This window comes from Triturus cristatus, chromosome 1_1 (assembly GCF_964204655.1).
Source record: "Triturus cristatus chromosome 1_1, aTriCri1.1, whole genome shotgun sequence".
NCBI classification, from domain to species: domain Eukaryota; kingdom Metazoa; phylum Chordata; class Amphibia; order Caudata; family Salamandridae; genus Triturus; species Triturus cristatus.
This window is the reverse complement of record NC_140579.1, coordinates 4757094-4783082: the sequence shown is the minus strand read 5'-3', so window position 1 is coordinate 4783082 and position 25989 is coordinate 4757094. Positions and strand designations below refer to the sequence as shown.

Below are 25989 nucleotides of genomic sequence, written 5' to 3'. Positions count from 1 at the left end.
ATTTATAGCCCGAACGACCGGCAAGAAAAGTTCCTCCGCTCGGCAGGAGACAGCGACGGCGCAGGACAGGCATGTAATCTTAGGGGGCGACCTTAATATGGTTTTTGACGGTGCAGCTGATAGATCCGCCCAACGGTCGCCGCAGACGGGAGAGTTCTCGGCGGGATGTCGGGCCATGATGGCGGAGATGGATATAGGGGACCTCTGGCGTCACATGCACCTCACGGCACGAAACTACTCGTTCTACTCGCACGCACACAAGACATATGCAAGGCTGGACCACCTCTTGGTCTCAGGACCGGTGCAGGAGCTGGCTACAGCTGCGGACATAGGGGTGATCTCGGTTTCGGATCATGCACCGGTGTCCGCTACCCTCAGTTTCCCGCCAACCTCCAGTCCCCCGCGGATCTGGCGGTTGCGGGACACGCTCCTCGGCAGACGCGATGTGATCACACAGGTAACGACAGCGGTCAGGGAGTACCTGTCACATAACGAGAACTCGGACACGACACGAGCGACACAGTGGGCAGCGCTGAAAGCAGTACTCAGAGGGGAATTTATTGCGATCTCCTCGGCGGATAACGCCAACAGGAGAAGGAAACGGGAGGAGCTCACGCAGCAGGTCCGCGAACTGGAGCACATGCATAGCCGGACGGGGGCCCCTAGAATATGGCGGCAACTTCAAAGAGTGAGGAAACTATTGACGGCCTTAGACATGGATCGCGCGGAATACGCAGCATTACGCCTTAAACACGCCTATTACACGGGGGGAGATAAATGTGGTAGGCTACTAGCAAGTAAGCTCAGGGTCGCTCGCCAGAAGCACACAGTGAAAGCGATCACCGACCCGTCGGGCTCCACGGTCACGGACGACGCTGGCATTGCGGAACGTTTCCGCCGGTATTATGCGAGTCTTTACGCTGGAGACATTCCGGATGCATTCGCAACCCAGAAATATTTGGACTCGGTTTCTCTGCCGTCCCTAACGCCCTCCCAGACGGAGGCTCTTGAGCGGGACATCAGACCGGAGGAAGTGATATCCGCAATTGCCCGCCCTAAACATGGTAAATCCCCAGGACCGGATGGCTTTACGTCGCTTTTCTATAAAACGTTCTGTGCGCTGCTGGCGCCTATCCTCACGCGTTTGTTTAACACCTTCGCGACGCCGGGAGCCATCCCGCCAGACCTCTTAAGAGCGTCCCTTGCAGTGATCCCCAAGCCGGGTAAAGACAGATCACACTGCGTCTCTTACCGACCGATATCTCTCCTCAATATCGATCTCAAACTTTACACAGGGATCTTAGCTGCACGTCTCGCCCCCTATTGCCGGAGCTTATCGATCCGGATCAGGCGGGATTCATTCCTGGGAGACAAACGGTCGATAATACCAAACGAATCCTTCACCTCATTGAGAAAGCATCGCGTATCCGGGGAGAGAGGATGTTGCTGTTGGTGGACGCGGAGAAGGCGTTTGACCGTGTACATTGGCCGTACCTGGAGCGGGTGTTGACAAGGGTGGGAGTAGGGGACAAATTTCGCCATATGATTTTTAATTGCTATAGATCCCCAACGGCCGTAGTAAGAGTCAATGGGTGCAGCTCGAAGAGCTTCGACATTGAGAGAGGCACGAGACAGGGGTGCCCGCTGTCACCATTACTCTTTGCATTATATATGGAACCCTTTGCCCAACGGATCCGAGATAATCCGGGGGTGAAGGGAGTGAAGTTCGGAGGCTTCAACCATGCAGTTAGCCTATATGCCGATGACGTGCTACTCTCCATCGACGACCCGCTCTCGGCGCTCCCGGCGTGCATTGAAGAACTGACCTCCTTCGCGGAGGTGGCAGGGTTTAAAATGAATATGAGCAAGTCAGTGGCCTTAGATCTCTCCCTGGCGCCGGCAACCAGAGCCCTTTTGCAACACCGAGTCCGTATAGTCTGGTCCCAGGACCCGGTGCCCTATCTGGGAGTCCTTTTGGCTCCAACGTTGCCCACGATCGTGTCGGCCAACTACACTGCTTTGGGCCGGAAAGTCAGGGACGAATCAACACGCTGGGATCGGGGCACCCTGTCGCTGCTTGGAAGGGTGGCGGCGGTTAAGATGACAATTTTACCACAGATCCTCTATGTGTTTCGGGCACTTCCGCTACGCCCACCAACGGGATGGCTCTGACAGATGCAGTCGGATCTAGGACGCTTCATTTGGAAGGGCAAGAAGCCAAGAATGCGGCGAGCACTCTCATTGCTAGCGCCGGAGGCGGGGTGGCTTGGCATCCCGGACCTCCGCAAATATTTTCAAGCGGCACAGCTGCGACATCTAGTGGAATGGAGCAGATGGGAGTCGGATAAACACTGGCTTTTCCAAGATCAAGCTGTGGCGGGGCGTCCTCTGCAGGAGATACCCTTCCTTCGCAGGGCGCACCGCCCGGCCAACTTATATGCCTCTTTTATCACTAGGGTGCATCTCCAGGTCTGGGATGCTACGAATCTTATACATGGGCTGACTACGTTCCCCTCTCCGCTGACACCTCTGGCGGACAACCCGGAGTTTGCACCGGGGATGGAGAAGGGCGCACTACACCGCTGGCGAGAGGCGGGATGTAGAGCCCTGTGCCATATGTACGATGCAGAAGGTATTCTCTCCTTTCCGGACCTGCGACGGGACTACGCGCTGCCGGAATCCGAGAGAATGCGGTATTGGCAACTCCGTCACTGGGCGCTGCAACCACAGGTGCGCGAATCGGCAGACAGACGTCTCCTCCCCTACGAATGCTGGCTCTTAACGCGCACGACCGACGCCAAACTAATCAGCGACCTGTACCAATTCCTTCAGGTGCCCCACTCGCACTTTTACAATCCGGGGCGGGAGAGATGGGAGAGGGAGCTAGGCAGGACTCTGAGCCACGAGGAATGAGGACAGATAGCTTACAGAGCTCGGCACTCGGCGTATCACACGGGACTTACCGAAACCTTCACCAAGGTCTCCACGTATTGGTATTACACCCCTGCACGTACACACGCCATGGACAGTAGTAAGGAAGACACCTGTTGGAGGGGCTGTGGGCAGGTGGGTACATTGACACACATTTTGTGGGACTGCCCCGTACTGGGGGCTTACTGGAAGGAGGTGCTCGACGAGGTCGACTCCCACTTTAAGACTGAGTTACCGCGCCTCCCAGCTTATATAGTGCTAGGCCTCCCCGACGACCTGATGTACCCCTTGAAATCCAGCAGAGGCAGACAGATCGCCATAGCGTTGGGGTCCGCCATTCAGAACATCTTAATGCACTGGCGCTCTCCCACCCCCCCTACGATCACGGGCTGGCTGCACAGGCTATGGCATGTTTTGGGCATGGAGAAACTCTCATTGACAGTAGCAGGGGACGCGGAGAAGTTTAATTACCTCTGGCAGCCATTCCGGTCCCATCTAGTCACAGAATTCAGGGAGCTCACCTGCCCCAGATACCTTCGCCTCCTGAGGCTTACTACACAAGAAGATAACGCCCCCTAGGAGGGAGTGATGTTGCGGCAGGAGGGGACCCCCGGACGAGGTAGAGCACAGAACGGGACCTACTAGACGCACGCACTGGACTGGGGAGGGGGGAGGAGGGAGTGGGGGGGAGGGGAGGACGAGATGGGGAAGGGGAGGGGGGGTTAAGACGGGATGGGAGTTTTGTTCTTTGGCTTTTCTGAATGTCCTGGCAGATCGCAGTCCGCAGAACTGGTTTTAGCCGTAGAACCCGCTGCAGAGACTACGGCCCAACCGGCCACATTAGAGCACCATGTAGAGGGGAACCTGGTGGGTTTGACTACACAGGATGCTCAGTGCCCCAATCGTAACCCACAGTGTCCCCTTGTGCAGGATACGCGGCCGGCCCTGAAGGGTTGTAGGCGACATGCTGTGTTAGCACTGATTTCCCACGGGGCTGGATTGGAGTTTGAGTAAGCCTCCCCTTTACCACAGTAATGAGCCGGCCCACAGGGTTGTAGGCGACGCTGCTGATGCTGTCCAAGGCATTCTGTTTGTGTTAAATTCAATAAAAAGATTTAAACCTAAATTAAATGCACGTGAACCACTTCAAACCCACAATACAGGTACCCTTATTCACAGAGGAGATAAATCAATTAATCAAACACATCCATTAGCTCACACAATGGCTTATACTCAGAAAGGAGAGGATGGAGAGAGAAAAACATCAACAAATATGCAAAATCTATAGTTACCAAGAAGGGTGTGAAGACCAACCCCCTGTCAAAGAGCTGGTAAGGGTCCCCTGGGATAGGTCAGGCGACAAAGGCTTCAGGACAGGAATCAGGACAGAATAGTGGACCTCTCTAGAAGCGACAAATTTGTCGCACCCCTCTCTGACACTCTCTTCCTCCTCGAGATTCTTCCACGATCTTCTTATCTAACCAAATTGCTTAGGATAGAAAGTTCTGCATTCGATTCTTCATCAGCATCTCACATATTCTTCCCCGACATCAGCATCTCTTGCCACTCTGACAGCACCCATGTCTCACAGCATCTCACCTCCGGAATGGACTAACTAACTAAGGCCACCTCAGTTATACCTTTCTGTTTTCATATCCACCCACTAAAGTTGCTATATTGTAAAAATACGAAATCTAATTGGACAGGCAAGGGGAGTTAATTATCACACCATGCTTATAAATTACTTTATTCAAGTTGTCCATAGTTAATAAACCCATCCCCTTAATTCTTTATTCAATCTTTATTTCCTTACCCACATTCACACCCTGATTGCAACATTTGTCCTTAAATTTAATGCTGCATCCTTCCAGGCTGAACTCTTGACTTGTATAGGTATTTGGATACATTTGGAGCTTGAAATGAACCGCAAAATTATTCACGATTGATCTAGCTAGTAGCATCCCCTGGCTAAGCTATGTGAAAAGGACTGCCCTTTATCTGGGAAGGCCAGAGCTATTTAGCTATTTGGCTCTACAGAGAAACTTTTAAAGGCGGATTTGCTCTGGGTTGAAAGTACCTACTTGCAGTTATCACAGATGGATAGAGAGGCTAGGGAATTAAGCAAGACTCTTGTGCGGGCACACCAGTTGTTATCCACCTCACAAGTAATTGAACCATATTTAAATATAGTCACCAACCAGCATCATCGCTTCCTTTTAGTGAGGTTTAGGTTTAATCAATTGCATCTACTTCTTGCTGAACCAATGGGATGGAAAAAGCCTGAGGACCTGAGTGTTTGTACATGTGATCATTTTTCTACTCAGGACTCAATGCATTTTGTCTAATTTTGTGAGCATTTTTTGCACATTCGAAATTGGTTCATTTTACCCATGTTAAAAGGCAAAGGTTTTATACAGGCTAGACCGGCTTTTATATATTTGCAAATGTTGAGCAATGTTTGGGAAATTTTTAATATAGCTAGTCTTTTGACTGCAGCGGTCAGAATAAGGAAAAAGGAAAGGACTGCTATTATTTAATATCGTTTTTTAATCAATGCAATTAATTATTCCTGTGTATATTGATGATCTACACGTTTTTCCATTTGTATCCTGTGATGTTTGTGTTAACTTGACATTTTAAATATTTATTGTGTTTTTATGTAGTATGCTTTTATGGTTTTAATTAACCGAATAAAGGTGAATTTGACTGACTGACTTGTCTTCTCTCATGCTAGGATACCTTGGTGTCCTTGTACTTCATCCAAACTCTTCGTCATTCTTCCGAGTTCACTTCTCAACAGCCATGTGCATAGACCATGTGACTCGGCTCTTTTCAGACACGCACAAGAGGCAAAAATGCACTCTAATAATAATATCAAATAAACAAATGTTACTTATAGAAATAAATGGTTTTACTGTATACCACCCAACTCTACTCTATTACCTTTTATTTATCAGTACTTTCCCCGCAGTAGCTTTAGTGAAATAGCTTGTTTTCTAGACAGCTAGGCAGGTGCCATGCATGTGGGTCTTAAAGGCGCCATATTAGTGCTTCCTGCTCATACGCAAGAAATTCCCTCCAAGCATTAGACGTCATATTTCGTAGATGCAATCAACGCATGCGCAGTAAAGATTTCCCTGTTACAGCCCCGTTTAGTCCTTCTTCCGTGTTAATCACATTAGTAAACACATAGGCAAGCTTCTCTAACCCACATTTTGGTGTGGTGCGCATTGGTTATTGTAAGAAACTGGCTCTATATATACTGCACCAAAGTGAGGTACAGTGTGTATAGAGTCCAAGAGTCCCCAGAGGTAGGCAGAGGTTAAAGTTAGATAGAACCTTACTCTCTAATAGTGGTAGCTTGGTCGAGCAGTAAGGCAGTATCAGAGGACAGTGTTAAGCATTTGATGTACACACTCAGTCAGCAAATGAATTCAAACACTCAAGAACTGAACTCTAGGCCAATTGTTTTGGTATAAAAACTATACTGTTGTTTTATTTAGAACCAAGCAAGCCTGGCACAGGTAAGCATAAAAATACTTTGTAGTAATAAATTACTTGATTGAATACAGTTCGAAAATGCAGTAGGAATTGTTCTCGGTTTGAATTAAAGATAACGTAATAGATTGCAACGCTCAGCAAGCGTAGTACATTGGGATGATTAGGCTTTTGCAACAGATTGCAGGTAAGTACTTTTTACGATACTCGTTCTAACTCAGTGCTGGATGCCTAGATTCAGCACTGGGACATTTCCTGAAAACAGTTGAGTAAATACGTTTTGGTTATTTGCACGATTTTTGTGGAATATCTTAAATTGTTAAAACTCCATACTTTTATTTATTTATTTATGTTTTGCATTTGTAATACAAAAAAAAAACAAAACAATGACATGCGGCAAGACAATCAGTAATCGCCTTGTGGCCTACAGGCCATATCGCTACAACCTTCTGTCACAGGCATAGTACCTGTCATACATGGTCAACAGCAGTACATAACATTGTTATTATGCTTTGATCTGTGAACAACATCTCATATTTGGATAGAGATGAGATAATGTGTTGTGGGAACCCAGTCTCGTGCGTTGGGTGCGAGGTCTGTACAACAGTTGTGTCTGTTCAAAATTCGTCCAACTCCACAGTGTTCAGCCAGTCTACCAACGGTCCCCAAAAGTCCCTGGGGCGGGATCTCGCCGGCAGCTGTTCCCAGTATGCCTCCAATTTTGTTTTCAAGTATGTGACATTTGCTATCCTGTCTTTTGTAGTTGGCGGCCGGGTTGCTCTCCAATGAATGGCAACTTGGCGTTTTACCATGATTAGCAACATCGCCATTAGCCGCTTGCGTCTGGGCGGGACATCAGTGCTCTCTCCCAGCGACGCCGCCAGCGGCGTGCAAGGGAGCTTGTGCCCAGTAATGGCCTGTATACAGTGTAGTGTGTGTAGCCAGAAATTGGCTACTTGTTGGCACTGCCATGCCATGTGTAGGAAATTAGCTTGTGTACTCCCACATCTCCAGCAACAATCATCCGGTCTCAATCCCATTGGGTGCAGTTGTGTTGGTGTCCGATATAGGCGATGGATATACTTAAACTGAATTAATCTTAGCCTATAGTTGGAGGATAGCAGCCTTAACTGTCCGCAGATCGAATTCCATTGGTCGTCGGAAATACTTATGTCGATCTCTGCCTCCCACCCTGTTTTGGCCTCAGGGATGATTAGTGGGGACTCGTTCTGCGTTATATTGTATATACGGGTGATCAGCTTGCGGCCATGATCGACCGTCAATACGTTTTCCAGTGCATCCAACGTTGGGGGTGATGTGGGAATGTGTCAAACCTACTTCTACAGGAGGAGCGCAGCTGGTAATAGAGGAGCATGTCTGCAGCAGTCGGCGGAGTCTGACCACACATCTGTTCTATTGTCAGGAAAGTGTTTGCGTGAAATAAGTCCTTGCCTTTGCATATTTTAAGCTGTGTCGCTCTCCCCGTGCCCTCCAATTTGTGGGTGATCTGCTACCTGCATCGAAGGAGCATATATTGTGTTTAGCTTAGCTCGTTTGCACAGTCCCGCCCAGGCCCAGCGTAGCGCCTCCACGGTATTGACCTCCTCTCGAGGCCTTTTAAATGCTTGAAATACGGCTGTGGCCAATGGCAGTGGTAATGCTCTATCCTTTTCTAAAGCTACGTGTGGTTGAAAGGGTGTATGGTGTACCCAATCGTGTAGGAAGTGTGCCTGCGTGCTGTAAGCATATGAAGCGAAATCCGGGGCAGCTAGTCCTCCTTGGGATTGGGGTAGGGTGAGCACCTCCCATATTAGCTCAATAATAAGGGAACGTAATGTTTTAAAGAAGTGCGTCATTAGGGGAATGGGGATATTAACAAAAAGATAAAGTAGCTTGGGTAGTATAATCATTTTGGCTAGTGCAACGTGTCCTATCAATGAAAGGGCTAAGGTCTTCCAGTGACGTACCCTGTCCGTGATCCAGTTAATCGTCCTGCCATAATTTTCAGATCACAGCTCCGTCAGATCGTTACTGAGCCAAATACCCAGATAGCGCGTTGGGCTCGTTGCCCAGCTAATGCGGTATTCCATCTCAAAGGGGTGCACCAATCTGGTGAGGGGTCGCTGCTGGACGCACAAAACTTTGGGAGCGCCCGGCGCATTCGGGACTGCGAGGACCAGGGTGCTGTGCGAGACGCAGAACAGCCGCACCTGGTCCTCTTCCCTACTCCTCCCCCATCACCTTCATTAGGCGGTGTAGCCCTTGCTCCACGGGTTCCGCCAGAAGTATTGGTCCTTGTTGTCTGCACTAGTTGGGATTGCCTGGATTTTCATTTCAACCCTTAAAGACTCCTACCACGACTCGCGGCCCCCGCTTCGCGGGAGCCGCTCGAGGGACTGGGACTTCGCTGCTTGCTGTCTTGGGTGATAGCGGCGACCGGACTTTACACTGGCCGCTCTGCTGTGCTGTGCACCAATCTGGTGAGGGGTCGCTGCTGGACGCACGAAACTTTGGGAGCGCCCGGCGCATTCGGGACTGCGAGGACCAGGGTGCTGTGCGAGACGCAGAACAGCCGCACCTGGTCCTCTTCCTGACTCCTCCCCCAACACCGTTTCTCCTCACTTTAAATCCATTTCACCGGCCACACGCGCTAGCGGGACGCGCGCGGGTCTAAGACCGGGCAAAGAGCGGGCCGTTTGAGGCCGTTCGAGGCAGTAAGAGGCTGGGCTGGACATCCCTCTTGGCAAGTGTGCTCTGCTAAAGGTAATAAGCAATGGCTACTGGTTTGTTGAGGCTGGCTCCCAAGGGTGGGAGTGTTGTAGGAACCCTAGACAATTTTATAACACGGGCCAGTAATGTCCTTGGCTATGAGATCGCCGCTACAGAACGCAGGCTATCCCTAGAACCATTGTTAGGGAAACGATCTTCTCTGGGAGCAATTACGACCATTCCCTCCCCTACCAACTCTGCATACCCCCTTCTAGGCGGTCCTCTAGTTGAGACTATGCCAGATGATCCTCCCCCCTAATTGCTAATTCCCAAGTTGATCTAACTGCTCCTGGGCAAAATCAGGCTGACCACTCTCTTCCAGCCCCCATTTTCTCATGCGCTACGACAAGATCGATGACGGATCGGTCAGTCAGAGGTAAATGTCCTGAGGTGCTCAAACCAGCAACAAAGGGGAAAAAACGTGCCGGGGGCCCCGTGAGTTGCCCCACAAAAAATAAACAAAAAAAATTGCCCGTTCCAAATCAAGATAATATTACACCCTTAGAAACAAGCGAGCTAGTAAATTCCCCACCTATAACTATTGCTTCAAGTCTGGAGGAACAGGAGGGTTTGAGCTCTAGTGTTTTTTGGAATAGAATGGCTGCACTAATTGATGGAAGGTTGTCCCCCCTATTTGAACGCCTTGCTGTCCTGGAAGGGAAATTAGCATTACTATCCAACCTAACTCAGCCTAATACAGTCCCATCCGTACACCTAGCTCCGAACCTACCATGCCACCAAACGACTATTGTACCCTCTACCTTGCCAATTGAACAGGCAACTGCCTATTCTTCCGCTCCTAATTTAGTCCAAACTGGAGGGGAACTAACCAACAATAAAGGCCCTAGGAATATCGGAGCTGCCACTATACGTCAGGCCGATGTCCCCCGCGAATTGGGAAGCCTAGTGGGTCCCCCACCCCAAACCCCCCTCTCTTCCCTGACCAACTTTGGAATCATCCCACCCCTTCCTCCCAAGAATCTCCCAAGACTAGATTTACCTCCAGAATGTAGTCCTTATGTTGTGGTCTTAACAGGTGTTCCTGAACTTCCACAAGGAAGAGATGAATCCTATCTGTCTCTGAAGAACAAGACACTACATTGGTTGAATGCTAAAAGACCCCTGCCCCTAAATTTGAACGGGGAAATCCTGATGGTCCGAAGAGTATCTTGGGTAGGTCGGGGTGTGAAGAACATCAAGGGGGATTGTATAGTTGTGAACTTTAAAGATCCTAGGGTGGTAAGGTACGTGGGTGAGGGTGGTTGGAATAATATGACTGATGGAATTCACTTTCATATTTTTACCCGCTGGGAGCACCAAACCACAGGAGGAATACACCGATTGCTCAACCGCCTGCAGAGAGATCACGCATAGGCCATAACGGAAACCAAGAGACTGATTTACATCTTCCCTATTTTAACGTTCCTTGTCATAATAGGTTCAGTCCCTTGGATTGCATCGACTGACTGGAGCTGGTTGCTGATTCTAGGTCTACTGCCACGACCCTGACAGAGCCAATTGAGAGCCTGACTGTACTTACACAGCCTCTGGCATTCACAGCCCTAGTTAATCTGAAACACCTCGATGTTGTTGATAGGAATTTTCTATCTCCAGGTTCTGACCAGGGCAGCTCTCTTGCCCTGATTTCGACCCTGCATCTAGGTGGATGTTCCAACCCAGGGCCATTGCGCCAAACGGAAATGATGACAACCGATTCACTACTCCTTGAGCCAATAGTGCCCCGTCCTGACACCACTTCTGTTAACCCCTCCTCTCTTGATCCCTCCACGGAGTTAGGCCCAACATCTAACACTGCCAATGGTAACTCAAGAGCTCCATCGCCTATAACACATACCTCCCCTAGGTTCTACCCTGCCCACCCTCCCTCACACAAGGCAATGGGGATGAAAATCTTGTCCTGGAATGTCGCAGGTCTATCACGGCTGTTAGATCTCCCCGACTGGGGGGACTTTATTGATGGCCATGATATCTGCCTCTTCCAGGAGACATGGGCATTGAAGCCCTATCATCGTGTGGGGTTTGCTACTTTCTGGGAATCTGCAGTAAGGCCAAATGGGGGAAGGCCCTCCGGAGGGTTGTCTATTTGGGTTCGGACCCATCTGGAATGTGCATTTAAGAGAATTAGCACTGATTCGCCGGATATCATGTGCATAGTTATGTCCGAAAGGGAAAACGAGGTATTGTCCATCATAAATTTATACTCTCGCCCTGTGAGGTTCGGTCAGGAGTCTCCTACTCTGAGAAGTTTGGACCTTCTCTTGAGTTCCACTATTAATACTGACACTCTGATAATTGGTGGGGACTTCAATTGTCACTACGAACCTTTAAATGGGCTGACCTCCCCTGTATCTCAGGAAGAGGATCAGGAGTGGGCTATACCACCTTCCAACTCTTATCCCACGAAGGCTTGGACTCCTCTGGTTCTCCAACTTACTCAACTGACATTTACCCACTCACTAAGGGCATGTAATGGTAGGTTCCCCGCAGATAGTCCAGGTAATCCAACATTTGTGAGAAACGATCAAACGTCCATCATTGATTATATGATGCTTAGTATGGGATTGTGGCCAAGGATTCTGGACTTTCGAGTTTACAAACGCAGCGAAAGTGACCATAATCCCATCAATGCCACCTTGGAGGGTTTTACAAACCATCACTCTCCTCCTATAGTTCCACTTAACGCTGTTCCCTTGACTTTATCTGATGGCTCTCGAAGAGTCAGATGGGAAAAGTTTGCCCTATCCAATAGAAATCTCGGTGTAATGTACTCTGAGATCTATCCCCTCTTGGAGAAATTGATGGTAGTCCTAACTTAATCAGAGGCTCATCTAGACTTAGAGTTGATAGGAGCCACACACATAGAATTATGTGCCAGCCTCGAGTCCCACCTTAGTAGGGCAATTAAGAGAAACTCATCATCTGAAAGGGAGACCCCCACTTGGTTCAATAAATCATGTAGGGAAGCAAAGCTATCGCTCCTGTCAACGCTTAAAAATGGAACCAAGCGAGAAATAAAGGAAGCTAGGGCCCTCTTTAAGAATATCACCCACGAAGCCAAAAAAGAGTGGGAAATTAGCAGATGGGAGGAAATCTCCCATGCACTAAAAAACAGGGACCAAAGATCATTCTGGAATTTAATTAAAACCGGAATGTCACGCCCAACCCAAGCGCTTCAACCTAATCTTGGGCAAGAAATCTGGCGTACTTATTTTAAAGAATTATACGCAATTTAGCCCTCACTACTGCCCACCTCCCTTACCCACACCAGTTTGTGCCCACCCTCAACTCAGGCTTTGACCCCGATGTGTACCCTCAGCGAGGTTAGAGTTGCTCTCACAAAAGTCCAACCCAATAAAGCTCCAGGCTTAGATAGGATCCCAGGTGATCTTTTTAAAAGTGAGCCCGATATCTGGGTTCCATATCTATTTGGCCTTTTTAATGCAATTCTAGCAGGAATGCCGCTACCATCTACCTGGGCTGGCGCCGAGATCATACCAATACATAAAAAGGGATCGCCACTGGATCCGGCAAATTACAGGCCAATTAGCCTAATAGATGTTGCCCAGAAGATTTTTGCCCGTATTCTCTTAGGGAGATTACAAACCTGGATGGAGGAATCAAACATCTTGACCCCCCTCCAGGTGGGATTTAGAGCTAGAATGTCTACAGTGGATCAATTGTTTAGGCTACAAATGATCCACTGGAAAAGCATTATTTTAGAAGGGGGCAGCCTTTATCTCACGTTCGTTGACTTAAAATCTGCCTTCGACATGGTGGACCGCAGCCATCTTTGGGAGCTATTAAAGGGGATGGGTGTACCTCTTTACCTCTGTGATCTATTAGAACGCCTCCACAAGGACACGTTTGCTAGAGTCAGGTTTGGACTCCATGGAGATCTTACAGATCCCTTCAGGGTTGAAAAGGGAGTTAGACAGGGCTGTGTTCTAGCTCCAACACTGTTTGCCCTTTTTCTGAACGGCCTTGTAGATGACATCTTGGCCTTGAGTGACATAGATTCCCCTAAGCTCGCAGGCAGGAAAATTCCCGTACTTATGTTTGCGGATGATACTCTGCTCCTGTCCAGATCACCTATGGGCATGGTAAGAGTCTTGGATGGCTTTGCCAACTTCTGCAGGAAAAGGAACCTAATTATTAACGTGAACAAAACCAAATACATGGTGTTCCACGCAGATACCACCAACTGCCCCATACCGAAACTGGATGGACTGCCCTTAGAACGGGTGAACACTTTTGATTATCTTGGTCTGACCCTCAATAACAAAATGACCTGGGCCGACCAGATCTCAAAAGTAAATTTAAAACTCGCCCAGATATCAGGGGGGATCCTAAAGATGCTCAAAAAGAGCCACTTAAAAATAATCAGCCCTTTGGTAGAGATCTACAAAAGCCAGGCAAGGGGGATGGCAGCTTACGGTGCGGAACTTTGGGGCCACAACCCATCCTTGATTTTAACTAAGTCAGAAAACGAATTTTTTAGACAGCTATTTGCACTCCCGGTGAGTACCCCTATACAGCCGCTCAGGATGGACCTGGGCATTCAACCAATCGCAGACATGGTCGCCTCCAGACCAGTAATGTACTGGCGACGACTATGGAGCACTCCTGAACTTGCCATCTTTCAGGAAGAATTGAAAACTATCTTATCGTTACCAAAGGCAGGTGCTATTCCCTGATTAGCCCATGTTAGGAAATTACTCAGAGATATAGGGAGAGAGGACCTTTGGGTTTCACCTGAGGATACTTGTCCTCTATTACCCAAAAGATCATTGGCAAAAATATTGCAGGATTTTAAGCTAACTCAGACTATTAGAGCTGTTAACACCCCAAATTTGACATCGGTTTTTCTTGAGGTCAAAATTAGCTATAGCTTCGAGCCTGCAATCGACTTGATCCAACCGGTACTGGCCAAAAAATTGTACCTACAATTCAGGTATGGCTCTCTCCCCCTTTATTCGAGAACAAATAAATGGGCTGGCTCACCCAGGCAACTTTGTCCTGGGTGTGGTGCTACTGAGGAAACTGAGGTCCACGTTGTAATCTTCTGTTTGGCATATAAAACCCTTCGTAGGAAATGGATAATTCAACTTGCTAAGAATATAGGGGCTAAAAAACTACAGAGATCTTTTCAGGCTGTTGAAATATGATCCTTTCCCCCTATACGTTACTGTGTCAGCTAAATTTCTTTTTTCCATGTGGCTAACTAGAAGACAACTGCTACCTCATTAAGACAATTTTATTGGTATTAATCTCTGTCATTAGTCTGTTTTAATTCACGAATTGTCTAACTGTATTTTCCAAAGAATCATGTTTTAAATTTGTTAATATTATGTTATTTTATGACTTTTATGGCTTGTAGCCGAAATAAAGTTTTTCTGACTGACTGTAATGTCGTTGGCGTAGAGTGATATCCACAAGCCCGGTGATGTGATCCCTATGCTGCGGTGTGTGTGGTGTTGTCGGATACGGGCCGTCAAGGGCTCAGTAGCGATAGCAAAGAGAAGGGGCGAAAGAGTACAGCCCTGTCTCGTACCCCTGGTTATGGGGAAGGGCTCAGAGACCAGTCCATTTACTCTGACGCGCGCCATGGGCATTATATACAATAATTGTATTTGTTTAATGGAAATGGGGCTAAGCCTTATTCGATGTAAGAGAGGAAAAAGGAAACTCCACTCCAGGGAGTCGAATGCCTTAGTAGCATCTAGTAGAGCTGCAATTGCGGGGACGTGTGGTGCTAGATAGTGCATTAAAGCAAATATTGTTCGGAGGTTATGGGATGTCAACCGTCCTGGTATAAAACCAGATTAATGTGGTAAAATTATTCTAGTAAGCAGTGGTTGCAGTCGAGCAGTTAAAATCTTTTGCGAATATTTTCATTTCAATGTTTATTAATGAGATGGGGCGATAGGAGTCACAGTGGGTGGGGTCTTTATCTGGCTTTAAAATCGTTATAATAAGAGCTTCTCTCATCAAAGGGGGCAGTTGTCCTATCTCCAGAGCTTCATGGAATACCGCCAGTAGGCGAGGAGCTAGGATCTCTGCAAATTCCTTATAAAACTGGGCTGTCATGCCATTGGGGCCAGGGGCCTTATATGCCGGCATTCCCCCTATGATCTGTTTGATATCTTCCACTGTGAATGGCATCTCCATGTATTCTCGGTGGGTATTTTCAAACCACACTAGTGCTATGGAGTCAAAATAGTCTTTTCATAAGGTCTCAGTCAGACAGGTCTCAGATTTATACAGTTGTGTGTAAAAACTACGCATCGTGTCAAGGATAGCTGGTGGGAAGCGAACCGGTTCCCCTCCTCGTTGAATAGTTCTGCTATGATTGGGGCGCCCCTGGGCGTGCGCATGAGATTGGCCAGTGTCTTGCTCTGTCTGTCCCCCTCTCCATATCGGTGTGCTGTGGCCTGTCTATACAGGAATTTGAGTTCCCGTTCAGCTTCCTCTTGGTGGGAAGTGAGTGTGTTGCGTATCTGTGCTAATCGCGAGAGTGTGGGTGCTGTGCAATATTGTGCTTTAAGGTCGTGTAATTCCCTTTCAATCTGATTTAGGCTGTTTCGTAGGTCCCAAAGGACCCCTGATTGCCCTGCTATACAGTGTCCTCGGATCACCACTTTAAACACCTCCCAGACGGCGCACCCCGTCATCACCGAGCCGAGGTTGCGTTCTAAGTATTCAGGGATATGTGTTCGAACACTCCCGAAATGCTGAGTCCTTTAAGGCATTATACGGGATGCGCTATCGCTGAAGAGTTATCAGGCGCTGCGCCGCTGGTCAGGCCCCTGAGCCTATCTACAGGTCGTGTCGGCGCCGAGCTGGCGTTACTCCCTGGCGGTCACCAGTGTGTGTCGTGTGGGTGTTAGTAGTGTGCACACCCCCCGGTCTGTCCTGTATCCAGCAGCTGTTCACCTATTCCACTGATGGTTTCAGTGGTCATTCATTCCCTTTGTCGTGTACCCGGTGTGGTGGCGTCAATAGCAGTGAGTCCCTCTAGGCAGCCACGCTGTGTGACCCTTCTTCTGTACGTGGTGGTATCGGGGGGGGGAGGAGTCCCCACCTCCCTGTCCTCTTTGCTACAGCCTTTGCGGGTCGTTCAGGTGAGGCCCACCTCACTGTCTGCACCAGTGTGGTATCGCTGAACGCAACTTTAGGGCAGTCGCCCTCCTTGGAAATTGGAGCCCACCAGGATAGGGCCTGTCCGTAGTGAGTGCCAGGGGGAGCCTCGGTGGGAAGGCGCAGCAGGCGGCGGCCGCGGAGCCGAGACCTTGTCAATTTTGCACCTGTCCCTTAGCACGCTGCTCCAACGGAGCAGCCTTCAGCAGCGGTGGCTCCTTTCTTCACGTCTGCCCCCAGGCACCAGCCCCCTCTGCGCGCACCAGTCCTCTTTCGCCCTACACGAGCCAACGTCGCTCTCACTTCTCGCGGCGGAGTGGGACGGGAACAAGGACGCGCTGGCTCACCGGGGCTCACCGCCGATGATATGCTACGCTGGGCAATTGAGCCTCGGTGCAGGTTCAAGGGTGTCCCCGGCCGCAGGGGGGCCGCCATCTTGGACCCGGCACAGCCTCCACTGATCTCCCACCGCAGTATGCCACTCCTTCCGCCCCCGCATCCCGTGCATCGCTCCTGGGGTGAGCAGCGGTCGCAGCGGGGCCTCTAAGCACACGTCGCTGGCGGTCTCAGCTGCTGCAGCCCCCGCTGTGTCCACAGGTCGCCGCGCGGGCCTCCCGGGTCTCCGTGGATTTTGCCGCAGTTGTCAGGATTTCTCCGCCCGGAACCTCTCAGCTCGCCCTACAAGGGGTATGTCAACTCGTTTTATCGATTTTCACTCGTGAAGTGTACGCCAGGCCACGGATTTTAGACAGAGGTTGAGCTCTGCCGGCAGAGCCACCAGGTTATGCGGCTATCTTGCTGCTCGGTTCGGCCACGCCCCCCTAAAACTCCACACTTAGTCGTTTTTAGGAAGGAAAATTGTCAATGTTATCCCTGGGAGGACAAATAGGTTATCGGTTTGCAGGTAGGTAAACGACTGTGGGAGTTTTGGTTCTGGGGTGAGACTCAGGGGTCCCCCAGGGTCAGTGAGGCACTGAGATTGCACCCTCAGCGGCACTAGGGCGGCCGGGTGCAGAGTGTTGAGGCCCAACGATATCCTTCGGAGGATAGGGGGTCTCCGGTTGGTGGCTGCTGGCTAGCAGGCCACACCACTGTGGAAACAAAAGCTCCTAGGGTTAGGGCAGGGCCAATGGGGAAACAAGTAGGCACAAAAAGTGCACCCTCAGCGGCACGGAGGCGGCCGGGTGCAGAGTGCGGTTTCGATGTCGGGAGGACTGTTGAATTCTATGGAGATCCTCCAGGTTGAAGAAATACTGCAGGTACGGGGACAGGTTGGTTAGGCACTGCTGGTTTGGGCACACAAGGCCGTAGGCATCGTCAGGAGGTTTGAGGCGGGTCAGGAGTCGCCGTATCTTTGGTGAGGATTGCCGGGGTGACCTCCTCGTGGTGTTTTTCCACTCAAGCTCGGGACGGGTTCGGTGGGTGTAGGGTGGGCTGGATTTGCGGTATCCGGCCAGAGCCAGAAGCTGATGTTTGAACAAGTCCGATGTTCACGGGAGATTGTCTTTGAAGTGAAGGCAGGCAGGTCCTCCGGGGTTTTTGAGGTTGCTGGCTGCAGGAGACATCGGGGTTTTGCAGGAGCAGGTTCGAGGAGAGACAGGCCTGTAGGGTTGGGGCCAAGTCAGTGGGCGTCATCCTCTTGTTAGCTCTGCACGGCTCTTCAATTTTCTTCTTATCTTCATTTCTTAATCTGAGGAAGCAAGGTTCAGGGTGCCCCCTAAATACTAAATTTAGGGGCGTTACAGGTAGGTCAAAGGCAGAGACCAATGAGTCCCTTCCCTGGGGTGGGTATACTCCCTATTCTGCCACTCTCCAGTGGGACGGGGGCAGGAGCTCAAGATGCGCTTCATCTTGCCTCTCCCACCTGAGGGGTGAGATTGGCAGAGGTGGGCACACCTCTCTTCTTCACTTTGTTTTTCCCGTCGTCTCTCTCGCCCCAACATGGGGGGTAGATCCAGTGGGGACCAGTTGCTGAAAGCAGAAAATGGTCTTGGAGAGGCTCACAAAGGCGGCACGCCTTTGAAGCTTCTCCTTCGTGAACCCTGTCTTTCCTGGGGAGGAGGCTTGGCACCTCGTCCCAGGATGTGCATTGTTTCAGGCCCTCGAGAGCGGCAGGCTCTTGACCCAGGGGTCTGGAAACATGTCTGGTGGTGGCAGGCTACGCATACACTTAGTCAGGGCACTAGTAGTTGGTCAAATTTCAGGGGGTATCTGTGTGGTATCAGTGTGGGTTTAATGTGCTGAGAAGTTTGATACCAAACTTCCCAGTTTTCAGTGTAGCCATCATGGTGCGGTGGAGTTCGTAATGACCAACTACCAACACCATATACTCTTAATGGCGGCACTGCACTAACAGTGCCCAGGAATGGACTCGGCGGACACTGTAGGGGTACAGGGCTCATGCACCTGTACCCTCACCACTGGCATAGGGTGCCCAGCTGGACGGGTGGCTGATCTAGGCCAGGGCAGTGGGTTGTGGGCATGGCTCACAGGGATGTGTGCCATGTCGACTCTTCACTTGTTCTGCACCAAGACACGCAGCCTGCAAAGGCAGTGTGTGTGTGTGAAAATTGCAGGGCCTCTCAGGGTGGCACAATAAGTGCTGCAGCCCTTAGGGGCCTTCCCTGGTCACAGTGCCCTGGGTACCTGCGGTATCATTTACCAGGGGCCTACCTATGGCCAGGGATGCCAATTGGGTTTAGGCTTCAATGCAGTTTTCGGGAAGGAACATAGGCCCTGGGTACCTGATTAGCAGGGGTCCAAGGCACACTCAGTCAAAGAACATCACCAATTCAGCAAAAAGTGGAGGCATACCATGCAGGAAGAGGGCATTTTCTCACAAACCATTAATAAAAAAAAAATAATCGGTCAATCTGGATCCCTCATGCCCAGGGAACTACAAGCCTATCTCCCTGCTTCCGGCTGTGGAAAAGATATTAGAAAAGCATGAAATCAAAAATCTCTCCTATTTCTGGAGGAAAACTCCGTCCTCCACACCACGCAGACAGGGTTCCGCCCACAACCTAGAACTGAAACCACACCTTTTACGGAGGAGCTGAAGATGCCGCTGGACTAGGGCGGGTCCACCGCCCTCATCCTTCTCATCCCGAATGCGGCCTTCGATACAGTAGACCATGAAATACAAAGAATGAGTGAAGCCAGAGTAAAAGACGATGCTCTAAATTGACTCACTCCCTTCCTAAAAAACAGGACATTTCAGGTCTGCGAAAACTCCTGCGATTCAGACATCTTCCCCCTTCAAGTGTGGGGGACTGCTGGGTGCAGCCCTCAGGCCCACACTTTTTAGGTAGAGCCTAGAGTCAGAGCGCATGCTCTGTGAGGCATGCAGTAATCGCTCTGTGGAGTTTCAACACATCTACCACTCTTTCATTGGATGCTTGGCCAGCCTTTCCAAATTGCATTGGTGTCATTGTTGAACAGGGTGCCTTTGTCCCACCTTGTGGCTGGTTTGTTATCGCCATTGCGACTGACCCTGCTACAAGAATTGTTTCACTAGTGGCCATAGGTTTCGTTTTAATGCACTAAATTTTTTTTCCGCCCTCTCTTTGCAGCTCGCGTGTGGTTTTTTTAAGGCGCGAGTTTCCCTCAAGTCGTGTGGATACTATCACAGTGCTTGTTACTTTATAAACAGGTGGCATGTTTCGTATACTTTCCGTCTCCAGCTCATGGTTTAGGACTTCATCTCAGAAGGCTTTTTACACATCAACATGCCGCATTTAACGCCCTCCGGATTTGCAGCTTGACCTGTCCTCCCCCACCCTCGCGCTCCTTGTGTCAGTGGCTACATTATTATCTTTGTTTCCTCCCTCAGGCTCTGACAGGGGCCTGAGGAGGATGTTGTCTCCGGCTGGATGCAGTCCTAGTGTTTTGCCAGACTCTCCCTCGAGGGCTGGTCCATACACCCACACCACACCCATCCAACACAGGGGTCACCAGTCAGGTGACTCTGGCAATAAAAGGAGCCCGAGTACACATGCTTAGGCCAGTTATCCAGTACCCTACTACTATGTCCGTGTGTGTCATTCATCAGCATGTGGGTCTAGCGCCCACAACACAACATTGGCAACGAGCGGGTCTGACCCGCGTTTATGCCAGCAGCCATCCCGCTATTTCTCGCTAGGAGAAGGGTAGCCCATGTCTAGGGTACCCAAGCACTTTCAATTTGCTGCCTACACAACAGCAGCCGAGACAAGACAGAATTGAAGCCTCCTAGGGGTGAGCTCCCATAGTCATGCCCCGGCCGTCGGAGCAGCACTGAACGACTCTGAGGCGGGAGAGAAAAGACTGCTTGTCCCAACACCGAGCAGTCAGCCTGTAAAGTGAATAAGAAGCAGGCAGCACCATTGACAGGACGCCAGTGGAGAAGGCGCTGTGACCCCTCCAGATCAAAGGAGGCCCACAGCATGATATGCCCGTTCAGCAGAGGCGCAGCAACCAGCCTGAGTCCACCGCCACCGATTGCATGAGGTGAGAGGAGCAGAGAACTTCGAATAGGTGAGCGCATGTACGTAACCTCAGCGTGGCCCGACAGCAGGCATCCTCACAAAGCAGAACCTTGCTGCTCCCGCACCCTCACTTGCCTGCTGGGCACCACGCGGTGCATGAAGAAGTCATGTGGCCACTGCGAGAAGCGTCTTGCAGCATGGACCTGACATCGGCTGTAAAGCACAGCGCCCTGCCCTCAAGTGTAAGGAGTACGGCCAAGAGCCGATGGTCGCCCCGGAACTAAGCGATCTCCCCCACACCAGCACAATTATGAGCCATTTCTGCACTATAACCCAGCACTGGCGTCTCCAGAGTCCCACAGTCTGGCAAGCTGCCCCGCCACCTGCACGAGTGACTGAAGCACCCCCGGGGGGGGGCAATGAGCTAGCTAGCACGAGGCCTGAAAGACTATGCTGCCAGAGCACCGGACCAAGTAAAGCAAAGAAACCGCCCAGCCTCACGCGAATCCTGCAACACCCCCCTTGTCACTCAGTAGAAAGGGCCTCGGACAGTAAGTTTTGTGGCTCGGTGAAAGGCATCACATTGAGTGAAACTGCGGTCGACAAGGAGAGGGGCACAGTCGCACCGCTCCGAGTGCTGCCCCTCCTTGCTTCTGTCCTCGCAGCACCAGCGTGCAAAACATAACCCAAACATTGGAAAGCAACCGCAACTTCCTAAAGTGGCCGCCGTGCCATGCAGCACTTGCTCTCTGCACTACCGTCCCTTGACCTGTGAGAAGGACAGTTCGTTCCTCCATTGTGCAGCCAGTCCACGTGGCCAACGTGAAAAAAAGACAGCGGCATCTAGCTGTCATTGCTAGCACTGCACCTGATCACAGATCAGAGTTGTTGAAAACAACCCAAGAATCGGCCATTTAAACATCAGCCGTTGAAACATCGGCCATGACGCCCGGTATCAGTGCGATCCGGCCAAGCCTTATCCACAGTAAAAGCACAGACAGCAAGCCCCACTGTGTCAGTGCACACACCGCGCAGCCCATGTTAGCTTCTGTTACCTCCTGTGCCATCCACACAGCACTGCCAATCACCTGCCAGAGGGGAGAGAGCCTCACCCCGTGCTGTATCCATAGTGAGAGCAGCTACTGGGAAATTGGTCAGAAGAAGCATCAGGGCCCACTGCATGAGAGTGACTACCACGTGAAGTGGAAACAGAGCCACCAGGCGGACATTCCTCGCACTGCACCAACTTCTATACAAGCAAAGCAAGTCAGAGTCATACAGATATGACCTCTTCACAAGGCAAGCCCCGCAGAAGACTACCACACCACACAAAGCAAAGGAAATTGTGGCCTGCAGTGCCCTAGCATGAACTGTTCTGCTCTAGGGTAAGGCGAGAGACAAAAACCCAACGGAGTGCCCCAGAAAGAGAGGTGACAGCGGTTCAACCCTGCAGCATTCAGCAAGTACCGCTGCCACAACAGGCAGTCGGATATCTTGGCCCCCACTGAAGGCACAAAGTGTACTATTCTGAGGAGAGGCCACACGACCAGTAAAAGAAGTTCCTGCAGAGAGTAGTCTGTGCTACATGACCCCTAACGGCTGCCAAACCACCCCAAATTAGAGAATAGGCACGTCCAGCGCTAGCTGAGGTCGACTATGAAGGACAACTGAGAGCGCGACATCAGAGGTGCGCAGAAGCCGCACCAGTGAACCTGACAGCACGGCAGGAGCCAGAAAGAGAGAGACACCTCTCTTCGAAAAGAAGAATCAGGCATACAGAGAGCCAGCCAAGCGCACTCTCCAAGAGACAATGTTACAGAGAGAGCCTAGTTGCCCGCCAGGTGTCTGCGCGAGAGCACGGCGCAAAGCCAAGTGCCACCAGCGCACCCCAAAGAAGAGGGAGGAGTGAAGGCCTAGCATGGCCTGAACGCAGGAAGAGAGCGACTACATCCACACTGCAGTAGCCCCGCCCCGCAGCGGGCCGGAGTCTATTCAGGGAGTGTCTCCAACACTGCCCTAATACTGTGTGGCACATCGGCCCCTTACAGGCAAGAGGAGAGTCGCATGTCCCATTGTGGCAAGCTGCCACCACTGCATAAGACAGGAGACCCTCACCTCCCACAGCGATCCAGAGTTGCACCTGGGATACCTTGTTGAGGTACAGAGAGGTATGTAAGAGGCTGCAGACTGGATTCATCAAAACACACCTACCTCAACTGCCGTTCACAAAATGGCTGACGCACCTGCGAAGACGCCTAGTCCTACAGACAAGACCGGACCTGCAAATGGTCCGTGACAGGAGGAGAGGCGCAGTCCAACAGACACAACGGAGTTGGCAGGAGGTCCCAGGGAGAGGAGCAGACACCACGTGGCCTGTCGCCATGTTCGCAGCATGTGCAAAGAAGACATGTGGCCGGATGCCACATTATACTGGACGCAAGAACGGAGGAAGAAGAGAGTGTGGCCCGTTGCCACATTGTGAAAAAGAAAAGGAGTGGAGACAATGGAGTTTGACAATCCTATCATACAGAAGAACGGACGACCACAGGTGCACAGGACAAATTAACAAGGGAACAAGAATGAGGACTCGTACCACTATCTGAGTGCACATACTAATACTCCAGCCACTGGGGTGCGGTGACGTCACAGGAGATAGCTCAGCAGGAGTACCAAACATAAGCCGCCTGAATGCGCAATCTGTGTATCTGCCCGACGCATCACAGTGTGACCGTCCAGCCACCTGTCACCGGCTGCTTAGAGCATACTGTTGTATGCTTCATGGCTCATCATTGTTATTTTTCACTACTTTTATATGATGACATGGAACACTGCTGCTCCTTAGCAACCCATCTGGCTTGATTGTAAAGTGGAATGTAGAGAGCATTGGGTTGCAGTTGGACTGGAGAACAGTTGTGTCCCAGGGGTCTGTTCCGTTCTACTTAATAAACCCTGCTATCACAAGAAGAGTACGTGTCCTACTTCACAAAACTGGTGACGAGCGTGGAAGCTACCCTATAAAGAGGACACCAACGTTCAAGAACACATTTTGGACAGTAAGTGACCCCTGGATCAACCGTGCTACTTTGTGACTTTGACTGTTCTATCTCCGTCCATTAATTCATATTTTGCATTTGTTTGACATCGTTGTTGCCAAACACTGAGACTCTTTCTCTCCGCTGCACGACCATGATATATTTCACTGAACTATGCTCTTCATAAAGTAACAAACTGCCGTTTTTATTCCGACATCAATGTTGGGGGGAATTCGATTTTCCTGCCTTTTGCTGTATTGAAGCGCATTCCCTGTATCTACTTGTAAGATTGTTGCGACAATTCAACATTACGCAACATTACGTTTTGGCAAATTGAGACGCAATTTTCTCCTGTGAAGTGCTTGTTAGGAACCTCAGTTTCTTGGTTTCCCACCGGAGCGGATTTCATATCTAATGCGTCGTGGGATTGTTCGTTGGCCTTGAGGCACCTCTAAGCGGCGCCTAAACTCCCCTGCCGGTGCTTTGTTTTTTTTTTAAGAACTAACAAATGTACACGTACCTTGGTGCTGTTTATTTTTCATCTTGTCCTGCATTCTGCGCGCTGCGTTCGGTACGCGAGCGCTCTTCGAGAAAGACCAGCTCCATTCCAGTCTCCCCGCTGTGGAATTCTTCATCTACGCAACAACATCGACAAAGGACTTCTTCTTTTTCACATCAACAAAGGACTAAACAACGACGTTCACGTTGCACTCTACATGAAAAACGTGCCGCCATCTTGGGGGAGCTGAAATTACTTTCCCAAATTCACCTAAAGATCAAAATCTGCATTTTTTCAACGGTGACACGCACACCACCAATTGCGTGTTATTCAATTAGTGAATATTACTTTAAACTCTAGTTGCAAAAGAAATGTAAAATCCTTTGCCATTTTATTTTTGTTTCTTTTTCTTCATGCACAAGTGTTATATTTACTAAGCACATAACATCACCCAAGCTCCTTTAAAAAAACAAAAAACAAACAATCTTTGTTTTTCATCACATTTCTTTACAGATTCCTTCATCAAATAATGTCTTCGCAAGTTATTCCTGCACCACCATTTTTTTTACAGAGTCCTGGCGAACCATGCATGTTATGGAAACACTGGAAGGAAACTTTTGAAACATATTTAGAAGCCATTGGGGGTGATGATTGTGTTTCTAAAAGGAAACTAGCAGTTTTAAAACAATTTTTGGGTTTGGAAGGAAGAAATGTTTTAAAAACATTACCTTTAATGGAAGCCTCTATTACTGAAGCTAGCACTGACAGTGAATCGTCTGGAGATAGCAATATCGACATATATGAAGTTGCATTAAAAGCTCTGGAGGAGAATTTTGGGAAGAAAGTCAGTGTTGTTGTGGAAAGACACAAATTCTTTTCACGTGTGCAGTCATCAGGAGAAACCATTGAACAGTACGTAGCAAATCTAAGAATGTTAGCTGTAAATTCAATGACATGAGGGATGATCTATTTAGGGATCAACTAATTAATAGAATGTCAAATTTGAAAATACAAGAAAAACTTCTGGGTTTAAAGGATCCTTCTTTAGACAAAACATTGTCGGTAGCCAAAAGGATGAGGAACACTTCCAGATATGTTAAAAAACCACGGGGCATATTAACAAGCCAGGCGATAAAATTATTGCCGCTTTAGAGGCAGAAAACTGCCGCTAAAACGGCGATAATGGGCTTGATAATATGCTCTATGGAATTCCAATTGAAATCCATGTTAGATGTGAAGGGCATCTAACATGGGCTTCAATTGGAATTCCATAGAGCATATTATCAAGCCCATTATCGCCGTTTTAGTGGCAGTTTTCTGCCGCTAAAGCGGCGATAATTTTATCGCCTGGCTTGTTAATATGCCCCCTAATACTGTATCACCAAAAATGCTCCACGAGGATGACACCGTACACAACATAAAAAGGAGTGCTAAAAGAACTGGGGATAAACCTATTACCTATTTCAGAGAATAAACAAGAAAATACAAAATACAAACCAAGATTTTGTTGTAGGTGTGGCAGCCCAAAACACACAGCTGATGCCACTTATTGTCCTGCTCTTAAAACGAGGTGTCATAAATGCAAAAGGTTAGGGCATTTTGCAAGATGGTGTAGGAGTTCTGGACCTTCTATGAT

At 49.6% G+C, this 25989-nt stretch overlaps 1 long non-coding RNA gene across 1 annotated transcript in view; it reads right to left on the bottom strand.

The window, feature by feature from the left end:
• Positions 1-24501, bottom strand: part of LOC146869066 (uncharacterized) — a 185822-nt gene extending 161321 nt beyond the window's left edge. Inside the window, exon 1 of the long non-coding RNA XR_014981269.1 lies at positions 24375-24501. This is a non-coding gene — a long non-coding RNA (uncharacterized LOC146869066). The remainder of the gene's footprint in view (positions 1-24374) is intronic.
• Between the last annotated feature and the right edge of the window lie 1488 nt (positions 24502-25989).